This window comes from Prionailurus viverrinus, chromosome D4 (genome assembly GCF_022837055.1).
Source record: "Prionailurus viverrinus isolate Anna chromosome D4, UM_Priviv_1.0, whole genome shotgun sequence".
Taxonomy (NCBI): Eukaryota; Metazoa; Chordata; class Mammalia; order Carnivora; family Felidae; genus Prionailurus; species Prionailurus viverrinus.
In genome coordinates, this window is record NC_062573.1 from 24,246,295 (window position 1) to 24,259,381 (window position 13,087).

Consider the following 13,087-nt stretch of genomic DNA (forward strand, 5'->3'; position numbering starts at 1 on the left):
ACCTTGGCTGAGGGGATGATGCCAACAGTCACATTATAATGTCCAAGGACATTCAAAGAAGTATATCTATTCTAGGCTGCCTTTGATATCCTAGATATCTACCTGACCCTAAGGGTTGAAGGGAGGAGATGGATGGAGTTCGGGCAAATAGGTAAAGCAGTGGTGATACTCAAGGAGAGCCATATTTGTGTTCTCTCTGGATTAAAACAGGACCCCTTCCAGTGACTAGGAGTATGGAGAACCTAGTCCAACCTGACTCGTAGCGAGGAGGTGGTTGTCAGGGTTCAAGGAAATTGGAGTAAGACCCAAGGGAGCACTACATTCCTGACAAGGAACAGAATTCAGATCCAGGACAAGAGTGTTCCAATGTGCACGACCCACCTAGGAGAGAGATTAGAGAAAGTTGTAATTCAGTGGGCGTTCCTGGGATACACTGTGTTTAAAACAACTTGAGCTCAGCTGAGCATTTCAAATTGGGAAATACTGATGCCTTTTCAAATACTCCTTTCACACCAAGTCTCAAGGTATTGAACCTTTACTATAAATTTATATTAAACATTTATTTTTTTAGTTTTTTTAGTGTTTTATTTATTTTTGAGGGAGAGTTGGAGTGTGAGTGGGGCAGGGGCAGAGAGAGATGGAGACACAGAATCCAAAGCAGGCTATGGGCTGGGAGAAGGGCACTTGTTGGGATGAGCACTGGGTGTTGTAGGGAAACCAATCTGACAATAAATTATATTTAAAAAATAAAAAATAAAATCAGAGAGAAATTAAAAAAAACAAAGCAGGCTCCAGGATAAGCTGTCAGCACAGAGCCCAACGCAGGGCTCAAACTCATGAACCGTGAGATCATGACCTGAGCCAAATCAGATGCTTAAGCGACTGAGCCACCCAGGCGCCCCTCCATTAAACATTTAAAATTAATTTCATAGATCACCAACATATAAGACATTTGTAACTGTCTTTATCAAATGATGGAGTGGCCCAGAGGGCTGGTGGCAGCTTTAGAGAATTCTCATAAATGGTTTGTACTAAGATATATGATCTGTTCTGCAAACAAATGTATATGAGAAACTTGACCCATACACTGCAAACCTCCTGGTAAGTGACATGAACCTCATGAGAAGGTTCAACAAACAATGGCTTACTGATTAGGCAAGGAACTGCTTTGCCTTTTAATTCACACTCAGGGTTTTAGGTTAGGAGCTGGAATTTAGTGAACACCAGTAAGTCTGTAGCATAAGTAAATGTGTCACCCTTAAGAGAGATTTTCATGATGCTTCAGCATTTGTGCTTTGCAGTGGTATTAGCAGCCTCTGTTTATTCTTTGCCTGACTAGACCTGTAGACCTTCCAAAGATTCATTGTCTTGTTAGAGGCTTACCTAGATTTTTTACATGAATCTTGCCAATACGATGCTTAAATTACAAACTCAGAGTGGGAACCATTCAATGCAATCTAGTACAAAAAACAAACTAATATATGGCTGTCGTGAAGATTCCAGACCATTATCTAACGTAAAAAGGTGAATACAATACTGACTAAAGTTTCATTAATCAAAACCAAGGATTATCAGAATGAAGTCACGGATCCTGTGTGCGAGAAGCCTGAAGCAATGATTATTTTAGGGGATTAAATAAAAAAACATGAAGATAAACTGTACACAGCAGTAAAACAATTTCTTTAAGCAAAAAGAGACACTCATTCCATCCCCAACTCCACCAGAATAAAAGGTGAAGTTTTTATAAATCTAACCCCACCCCCAAGACAAAGTGAGCAGAACTAGACAAAGCCGACTATGTGTTATAGCTAGTAAGTTCTTAATGCAGTGGGACAAGCCTAAATCTAAAATGCTTTCAATTTTAGATAATAAATGAATTTCCACTAAAGTTCCCCCCAGTAATATGTGTTTCTTCCCTAGTGTTGTTTCTATGTTGCAAAGTCTCTCATTTATAGGTTTTGGTCACATAAAGATACCCAGGTTATTTGACTAAGAAGTACTTGACATTCTGGACTTTGGGCGAATGCCATTAGTGACAGAATTGTTCAGTTTTCATCCAGATATGTGGTATTATGCAAATGATAGAATGTATTCACCCTCCCACAGAGAGATATGATTAAAATCATTTTCATGCCCTTTCAGTCATCAGTATTCATTCTTAAGTGTATTGCAGTTACTCACGGGCACTTTTCGTCCTACCGATGCTAAGCTCTTTAGGGGACTTATCTTTTTCTTGTACTAAATGATGTCACGAAATTCAGAAGTAAATAAGACCGGTATAGGAGAAAACAACTTAGAAAGTTGTAAACATGCTGAAGTTTAAAAACATGAAGTACTGTCAAAGTTCAAGGAAAGGGTGATCACCTTCCACTTTAGTATACCAAAGGAAAGCTTAATTAACAAGATAAAAATGTGTGCTTATTCTTGAAAAACACTTGGAAGTTGGACATGTATGTGTGTCAAGGACATAGGAATGGTCATTCCAAGCAAAGCAACAGAATGAACTACTTTGAGGTGGAAAGTACAAGGCACAATCAGGATATATTGAGTTCAATTTAGCCATAGCATATGTTCCACGAAACGAAGGAGGTGAAGTCCTTGTCTAAAAGTTAAGTTCAGTGGCGCCTGAGTGGCTCAGTCAGTTGAGCATCCAACTTCGGCTCAGGTAGTGATCTCACGGTTTATGAGTTCAAGCCCTGCCTGCATCGGGTTCATTGCTGTCAGTGTGGAGCCCACTTCGGATCCTCTGCCCCCATCTCTTTCTGCCCCTCCCCCCTCAGAATAAAATAAACATTAAAAAATAATAATAAAATAATAAAAATTAAGTCCACTTGAGATAACAGAAGATCTCTGACATCAAGCTAAGACAGGTGAACTTCACCTCACAGTAGAGATCTACTGACATTTAAAAAAAATTTTTTTTAATGTTTGTTTATATTTGAGAGAGAGAGACAGTGAGCAAGCAGGGGAGGGGCAGAGAAAGAGAGACATAATCTGAAGCAGATCTCAGAGCCCAACGCTGGGCTCTAACTCCCAAGCTGTGAGATCATGACCTGAGCCAAAGTCGGACGCTCAACCAAATGAGCCACCCAGGCTCCCCATTCACTGACGTTCTTGAACAATAGAATAGCAGAGTGGAACGGTACCATTTAGGAGGATGGTTGCTCTGGCAGCAGCATGTAAATAAGATTAGAAGAGAAAGACAATGAATAGAGTTGAAGTTGTAGCTATAGTCACTGATAGAAGACAGATGCAAGAAATATGGTGGTGATCAAGTCACTAGGACTTGACAGTTAACTGAGTGTGAGAGGCAACAGAGCCTCCTTCAAAGTTGCAGGTCTGAGTGTCTGACATGGCAGTACCATTCAAGGAAGCAGAAAAGGCAAGTCGTGGACTAGAAAATACAGTGATCAGTTCAGTTTCATACCTGGCATTTTAAAATCTGTTTTGGACATTCAGGCAACATGCAGCAGGCATTTGGAAGCCCGAGTTCAGGAGTGAGATTGAAAGCTGGTGGGACTCCTGGCCAGAAGGTGATCCTGTGTATTAAAGCCATAAGAGAGTATGAGATTCCCAAGGGGGAAGGTGGTAGGGAGAAAAATTGCTATTTGAAGGAAAGCAACAGGCATAAAGGAGTCCCAAGCTGTTGGAGAAGAGGATTTGAGGAGAGACAAGGTAGAAAATAAGGAGATAAGGTGCCCTGTAATGAAGTCACACAGACCCCTCTTTCTGTAGCTTGAATTTTTACTTTTTTGAGGTAAAGATTGATATTATCCTACCTGCCATGTCTAGCTTCTTGCTAGTGTTATCAGAGAGGACAAGGGCTGACCAGCGCCCAGTCCAAACCGTGAGAATTATTAGTGTGTGTGTGGGTGTGTTTTATGTCTGATGAAACTGGGTTTATATGGTTTGCTTTTTCCTAGTATTTTTCCAGACTCCATTTTCACTTTTCCAATACACTTGGTGGCATTTTAGTTCAGATAAGTGAAAACATGTCATTTACAAAGAAGTCTGTAGTTTTCTTGGGACATTTGTGTGTCTGCTGGATGGTGTATTGGTCACCCTCTGAAGATTCTTCCACCCCCAACTCACTATCTTATTTCTTTTCATCTCCTTTTGTGCTCCTCATTTGCTAGATGTTAGGACAGCCCACATTATACCTTGCTGCCATTTTCATCTCGGTTGCAATCTTCTGGCTCAGTTAATTCACCTCAGACAGATTTCAGTGTACCTCCACATGAATGCTCTTTTCCTTCTCCAACTCTTCTTTAGTTACCTCAGGATAATCTCCCCATGCCTCCCTGTTATAGTTGTGTGCCTGAACACTTTGAGAATTCTACCTCTCAGACTCTTCTAGAAGCACCTTAGGAAGAAACATGCTCCTAGGAATAGATGTCTTCAGCTCTTAGAGGCCGTGTAAGCCCCCCGATCTGAAAAAGGGACTCCCCAAAGTTCCATCTCTTCTTTCCTTTTCCTCTTACCATTCCCTTGCATTATAATGTTTTAAATTATAATAATAGTGGTGTTTTGTAAATGGTTTCTATTTCTCACCCCAAATTTTGACTATATCTTTTTTTTTAAACAAAAAAATGTCCATCTTGGAATCCAAACACCACTTATAAAAGTGTTTGGATGAAAACCTATTGACTTAAAAAGTGAGATTTGTGATCTGTATTTATACACAACCCATCAGTAAATTGAGCCCTGGCCACATAAGTATTCCATGATACTAGATAACTTAGAGCGAATGAAATGATATTAGATAACTTAGAGCGAATGTAATGGCACCATATTTCTTCGTGATCATAATTGTTTAGCATGCTGGCTATACATTTATCACAATTAATAAAACTGTTAAGAGCGTGAATATTTTATCACCATCTCAGAATTGAGATTCACTGGCTTCAACGAACTATTTGAACAAGTAAAAGCAAAATGCTGGGCAGAACAGACCAGTTTATGATTCACTACATGTTACAGTAGCCGGGGCAGGTTAGAATACTTCTTTTTTTTTCTGACTGGGGTTGGAGGGAAGAAATCATCTTGTTGCTGGTTGCTCCCATAGCTAACCCCAAGGAAGAGGGACTGAACTGCTGTGCAAATGAAATTCAAAAGGATGGTTCTATCTTCACTTAACTGTTTTTGCCAGAATAATTTATTTTACACTAAAAGTAATATATGTAGCTTCTCCCAGCCTCCCACCGACTCTTCTGGGAAGCAAGCTCCATGCTTCAAAGCGGGTGGGCTCTTGAAGCATGGGACCATGAAAGCAAGAATTTATGAGTGATATATTTAATAGAGCTTACATGGGTATTTCTCCGACATAAAACTAGCACTATTCATTATAGGCAATGCAGAAAATAGAGTAAAGCAGACAGATGGAAGCAAATACCCATTGCCTCATCATCCAGAGTTATTTCCTCTTAGCATTTTGCGATGATTGACAGGTGGATAGAAACCACAGTATTATTTTTATCCAGCAAAGTCTTCATCTGGGCCTATGATGTAAGGTGCAGAATTGGACGTTCTTAGAACCTTCCAGCCATTGACATTCGATCTGCAGAGATATGGGACAAGATGAGAAAATCCCTTCACAAATCACAAAGCACACTAAAAAATGAAGCCCCACCTCCCCTCATCAAGTTGAATTGGCCCAGTTGAAAGGATACATAAGCATTTGAAATGAACTATTTGCTGATTTTAATGGACCTTCTAGCTCTTTTCCAGCTTCTCACATACAATGCCCCCTTAACTCCGTGTGTCTTAAAAAAAAAAAAAAAAAAAAAAGTCAGCTCCATAGAGGGAATAAGAGGCTAGTGTCATTTTTGTACAGGCAGATGATGGTGCTGCTTAGGAAATACAGTCCTGGCCTGGTGAACATTCAAGTAAATATTAATAATTAAATAGACCTGCTGTGAAGGCAAGAGCAAACTTTAACCAGAAATATTAAAGTAAAGGACACTCTCGAAGTCCTAGTAGGAAATGATGAGCATTTCCCAAAATAATAAAAACCACCTTTATTGATCTTCATATAACAGCATGTGCCTGCCCAATAAAACATATGAATTCATGTAATAAAGGCTGGCCTTGAACAAAGGAGGGATGCCAGAACTCCAAGGCAAACAAGACCGAAAATGGAATTTGAGAGGACGGGAAAGAAAACTGAGCCACACCAAACCATTCATTCGTTCTTTCTGTAATTCAGCCAGTAACAGTAACTTCTGTTCCAGGCACCAGGCTAGGTGGCTGGGAATTTAGCAGCAAGAAAACAGATGCTGCCTTTGCAACATGGAGTTTAGTGGGAAAGAAAGACATCAATCAAGGGAGCACATAAATCAGCTAGTGTTGTAAACCGTGTTAAGTTACTGCAAAATAAAATACAATAGAATCTGAGAGCCTCACAGGAGACCTGATCTGAATGGGGAATCTCAGCCTCCAGTCTGGCTGAGATCTGAAGGATGTAAATGAGCTAACAAGGAGCCGGAGAGGGTATTAGGAGAAGAGCACCTCAGGGTGACATGGCAGCGTGTGGAGAAGCCCCAAGATCAGAGGGAGAGAACCGCAGTCATGACTACTCCGTCATGAGCTACGAGATTGGAAAGCCAGGAAAAGGGGGACAAGAGTAGGACAAGAAATGGGTAGAGGGGACCGTCCTTCTAGAGAGAAAACCTCTTAAAAGAAGAAAATTCTGAGAACGCTATAGTCTGAGAAGAGCTTCCCATGGGTTCCATGTACTTCCAGCTAGAAAACATAATAGGAGACACATCCCATTCACTCTGGCAGCAGAAACCCTAATAGATCAGGGAAGTGTTCTCTGTGGGAACTGCATTAAAACACTTTCTTTTTTTAAAAAAATTTTTTTTCAACGTTTATTTATTTTTGGGACAGAGAGAGACAGAGCATGAACGGGCGAGGGGCAGAGAGAGAGGGAGACACAGAATCGGAAACAGGCTCCAGGCTCTGAGCCATCAGCCCAGAGCCCGACGCGGGGCTCGAACTCACGGACCGCGAGATCGTGACCTGGCTGAAGTCGGACGCTTAACCGACTGTACCACCCAGGCACCCCAAAACACTTTCTAATGTACAAAACACAACATGGTTTGGATAAAAAATAGAACGTGCCGATGGTTGCACCTATCTTGCACATACTAAAACCTATCCAATTATACACTCTAAATGGGTGAATTGTATGGTATGTGAATTGTATCTCAGTAAAGTCATTTTAATAAATTATAAATTAATAAGCAAACTGCCATATTACTGAATTGGAAGACTGAATATTTAGAGATGGTAAATTTCTGCTTGATTAGTTAATAGGTTGTAAAGCAAATCCAATTAAAATCCCCAAAAGACATTTTTGTTGACTTGTTTGTTGCTGAATCTTCTAAAATATATATTGTTAGGGTGGCCAGTGACATGCATGACAAAGAGTAGAACAACAAGCAGGGCAGAGTTTATTCCCTCTCCAAGGGAGGAGAGGAGCCAGGCATCTAGAGAAATGTTGCCCCAAGTTTCTGTGAGACTGGGCCTTTTTTTTTTTTTTTTTTTTTTTTTTAAAGAGAGTGTGTTCCTGTACACCCGCCAGTGGTGGGGGGGGGGGGGGCAGAGAAAGAGGGAGAGAGAGAATCCCAAGCAGGCTCCACTCCCAGTGTGGAGCCCTACTGGGGACTCAATCTCACAACCGTGAGATCATTACCTGAGCCGAAATCAAGAGTCGGCCCCTTGAAGCACCTGGGTGGCTTAGTCGGTTAAGCGTCCGACTTCGGCTCAGGTCATGATCTTGCGGTTCATGAATTCGAGCCCTGCATCAGGCTCTGTTGCTGACAGCGCAGAACCTGGAGCCTGCTTCGGATTCTGTGTCTCTCTCCCTCTCTGTCTCTCTCAAAGATGAATAATCGTTTAAAAAGAAAAACAAGAGTGCCCCCAGGCTGGGCCCTTTTAAGGGGGTGTGAAGTCTGTGAGAGGGTTAGAGCTTGTCCATGTAGGGAGGGGGGCAGCTCTTGGCCAGGTGGAGCAGGAGGTGGTGGGGTTCTCAAAAGGCTCCATCCAGGGACTGGTCCAGGATGTGGGCTGTGGTCAGGCTAGAGAAGATTATGTTTTGTATTTGGGTTCTATTTTCTGAGAATGAAGGGCACCATGACCTAGGAAAACAAAGAGTTAGGGCCAAGTACAGACACCTGTGAGTTTTGTCTTGTCTGGAAGGAGTGGAGGGGTCCGGACTTTGAATAGATTTCTTTTATATATATTGAATTTAATCTAAAAAAAGAAGATTCAAGGGATTTGTTCTTCTAGATATTGAAATACTTAATCTTAGTAATAATAACAGAAAATTTAATACTCATTGACCACTCTGATATGCCAGGCACTATTGTAAACGACATTAATCCAGCACCCGCTCCCACTGAGTAGTCATGAAAATTAAAATAATCCAAGTAAAACAAGTCGCATTGTGTCTGACAACTAGGAGGCACAAAATAAGAATAGTTAAAAGTTTTGTCAGATTTTAATACGAATATTAATTACATTTATCTTGAACAATTAGTTCTCTGTCTCTCTCTCTCTCTCTTTCTCATTCACTGTGAACTGGGTAAATGGCAAGGTTCTCTTTCTGAGCTAACTTCTGGAAGGTTTGGAGGCAATTGCTTGCCCACTAATAGCAGATTTACTTACATTGCATTATGCATCTTAAAAAGCATCATTCCTGGCTTCATATTGTTTTTTTTTCCCCTACTTCATCCTATTTTAATTTATGCTGTCTTGTATTTTGTGTGACCTTTAAGCCGCTTTAAATCTTTTCAGGAAGAGAGCAAGGTATACATTAAGTAATGTCAAAATCAGATAATAAATAAGAGTATTAACAGCAATTCAGGGGCGCCTGGCTGGCTCAGTTGTTTACACGTCCAACTCTTGATCTCATCTCAGGTCTTGATGTCACAGTCGTGAGTTCAGGCCCCACCAAAAAAAAAAAAAAAGAAAGAATGTTAACAGCAATTCAAAAAAGAAATACAATGACCAACAAATATAAAAAAAGTTAAATATTACTTATAATCGAAGAAATGATCACTGAAACAATAATGAGATGATATTTTATCTATCATATTAGGAATCTTTCACTGATAATTTTCAGTCTTGGTTGAAATACATTAAGACGAGCACCAGCACATACTGCTGTTGGGAGGGTAGGTTGGTACAATAGGCTCATAAATCACCTTGGCCATTTGTATCAAGAGCCTTAAAAGGGTTTATGCCCCTTCACCCTTCACTTCCTTCCACTTCTAGGAATCCATCCAAAGGAAGTAACTTAATATATGGACAGTAATTTATTACAAAGATTCACTGCACTCTTACCCAAAATAGCAAAAACTAGGAAACCATGTAAATGTCTAACAATAACACAAGGAATACATTATAATATTCCTATGTGCTATAAAAATGTAGCCGGTAGAGATGATTCTGAAGAGCTTTTAGAATGTTAGACAATCGTACACCTGAAACTAATATAATAATATATGTCAACCATACTTCAACTAAAAAAAATTATAATAATTAAATGTGAAAAAATCAAAATATGAGTAAGTGAAAAGCTGGGATATAAAACCATATACTATATTTCTAATTTTTTAATATGCATACATAAAACTATAGAAGTGACCAGAAGGGAATATAATACAGTATTAACAGCACTGATATCTGAGCAGTGTAATTACAGGAAATATTTTAGTATTTCCCTCCATATTTTCTACAGTGTTCATGGCTTATTTATGTAATGAGAAAGTACATAATAAGCCAAGAATGAGAATAATTTAGACATGAGACCATACTCACAGCAGCGATGTTTGATTCACATTCACTGCTGCTGTCTGCAGACTTTTGAATCCAGGCAGAGTGAGGTCCTCAATCAGTGGCACTCGTGTAGTAAAATGTTTACACTTTAAAGATGCTGGGGCACCTGGGTGGCTCAATTGGTTAAGTGCCCAACTCTTGATTTCAGCATAGGTCACAATCTCACGGTTGGGTTAGTGAGATCGAGCCCTGCATCGGACTCTGCACTGACAGCCTGCTTGGGATTCTCTCTCTCTCTCTCTCTCTCTCTCTCTCTCTCTCTCTCTCTCTCTCTTTCTCTTTCTCTCTGCCCCTACCCTGCTCTTTCTGTCTCTCTAAAAAATAAATAAACATAACAACTATAAAGATGCTGTGCTTTCCACAGAGACTTTCTGAAGCAAATTTTTATTCCCACTCAGTTTATTCACAGGACTTGGCACAATCTGAAACTGTCATGTCATCTATTTGTTTACTTGTTAATTGTCCTATTGTGTCTTGCTTACCACTGGATTCTCACCATATATTCAGTAAATGTTGTTCGATTAATAAATGAATGGAAAATGTCAGCATCATTGGAATAGGGCTATAGCCTTCTGTAGGGAGAAGCATCATTCAAAAAGACCATTCAAAACCATTCTCCTGGGTTGCCTCGGTGGCTCAGTTGGCTCAATCTGACTCTTGATTTCAGCTCAGGTCATGGTCCCAGGGTCGTGGGATTGAGCCCCTCATTGGACTTCACACTGAGCATGGAGCCTGCTTAAGATTCTCTCTGTCTCTCTCTGTCTCTCTCTCCCTCCCTCCCTCTCCCCTTCCCTCTCTCTGCCTCTCTCCCCCACTTGTGCTCTCTCCCTGTCTAAAATAAAATTTAAAAATTTTAAATAAAACCATTCTCCTACTAGATGCTATGGAACAAATAGAAGGAAAGCCACAGTAAGTGGCAATGTACCATATGACCCACAGGGCAAAATTCTAGTGTTGGACAGATCCAGGTTTGAAGTATGCCTCAATCATAGGTTAGCTGCGTGAAGTTTGGCAAGTCACTTGCCATGGCCTCTGCGACCTCATTCGGAAAAATTACAAGAGAAAACGGATGTGAAATATGTAGCCGAAGTTCTGATTGCATCTACCACTAAGTTATAAACTCCATCAGAGTGGTGACCAGATCTATATAAAATAAAGCACCTATGGAAACCAATTTGACAATAAATTTCATATATTGGAAAAAATAAATAAATAATAAAATAAAATAAAGCACCTATATCCTTAGAGTCTAAGTCTATAGCAATCACTCATTAAGTGTTGGGTAAATCATGGACTTGTTATGAGGCCAAGCAGAAGTGATCAACATGTGTCCAGGAGAATAGAGAGGCAGAAGGTAGGAGGACCTCTCACTTGCAATTAGAAAGTATACCCAAGTGAACTCCAAGTTGTATCCAAGAGTGACCTGGAGTGTTTGAGCCATGAGATTGGTTTAATCAGATCATCAAAGCAAAGAAAACCTAAGACCATGATGCCTGTACTGGAGCCAAGGATCAGGGATGTTGGATCCTCGAATGAGAGCATGAGCCAGGCCAGGTCACAGGGCCCTCCCCTGGGTGGTTCTGGGTCCCTGGTGGCAGATTATGGAGTTGGGTTAGAAACATTTAGTGTTCCAGTAAAGATCAGACACACGGTACCTGACACCTATTCAGAGTTGAAAAATTGGGTTATTTCCCTTCCCTTCCTGTTCTTCAATACAAAAAACTTTGGAACACCAAAAAGATTTTACTAATTCAGATTGATAAATAGAAAACTGAACAAATGAGCATGTCATCTGTTTATTTCCTCACCTACTTCCAAAATATTTTTGACAAAGCCTCTTTACAGAATTTTTTAAAATAATTGCAGCTTTGTTACTTTCAAATAGATACAGTAACTCATACTAACAGCAGCAAAGTGTCTTCAACTAGACACCCTGCTGGGTTTGCATTCATGAATGTCTAAGATCACTTCCTTCATTTGAATACAGAGAATGTGCCAAATTTTTACAAACGTTTCTCTTAAATTAGGCGAAAATTGGCTTATAACTTTGTTTACATTATTAGCCTGCCTAGCAAGCACTATCTGTATGCATAGACACTTCTGTACCAATAAATATATCATAGGACATCTATGACTATTCACATATTAATTATAAACAATTGGTACAGATATCTACCAACTCTGTGTTCATACACATATATTTACATTAAACACATATTAAATGGACACATAACATTTGTAATTAGGGAGAGCTAAGTCACTCCAAGTCATTTTTGGACATAATGTGGACATCTTGTGGCTACACCCTCCAAATGCAGGTGAGAGGGGCTCCCACCCTCTGCCTCTGTCCTGCTGGACATGTCTTGGCCACATCTTGGTCTTAGAAGCACTTGAACCACTCTCATATTAGATGCTATGGAATGAATAAAAGGAAAGCCCCAATAGGAGGTAATGTAGGATGATTCAGAGGACAAAGTCCTGGTGTTGGATAGATAAAAGTTTGATGCATCTTAGGTTTGAGGGTTTGCCCTGTGAAGAATCTCATTTTCATGCTTAATAAATATCTCTGTGTGTCCTAAGAAGTTGCAGGCAACCCCTGAGGGGCTTCTTTTATGTCTAAAATACACATTTTAGCTCCTCACAGTGTGAATTAAGATGAGGGCTGTGTTTTTATGATTTAGCATCAATTTCACATTTTGATTCTTAATCAGATCAGGAGCTAGCATGATCTAACCACCCTTGGTATCCATCCAGTGGCATGTCAGGAGGCTTAACTGTGAGCTCAGCTCCATTGTGAACTCTGGGAAATTCAGCCAAGTTAGGGTTCACTTTCCCAACTGCAACTGCGTACAAGCCTGCTCCAGCCAAATGCACAGATACGTGTGTGTGTGTGTGTGTGTGTGTGTACACACACACATATAAAATATGTTGTATATTACATATACTGTGTATATAATGTATGTATGTATATATTAGGTGTGTATATGTGCAATGTATACATCATATATAATGTATATAACATAAATGATGTTATTTATAGCTTGAGTTCAGAAAGATGTTTTGTTTCTCAGAATCCATTAATATTTTTCAAACTCAAGAACTGCACTTACCATGGCATTTTATTAGGAAGCTCCTGCTTAAAAAATGCCAAATGACAGAAAATTCTCATCCAGCCAAAACAAGACCTGTCAACGTCTCCTTAAATTATGTTTGAATTAGAGGTTTTTTCATGTGTGATCTGAAG

The 13,087-nt window shown here is 39.9% G+C and overlaps 1 protein-coding gene across 2 annotated transcripts in view; it reads left to right on the forward strand.

The window, feature by feature from the left end:
- The window catches only part of GRIN3A (glutamate ionotropic receptor NMDA type subunit 3A), a 169,333-nt gene that overhangs the window by 72,059 nt on the left and 84,187 nt on the right, over positions 1-13,087 (forward strand). The window lies entirely within an intron of this gene.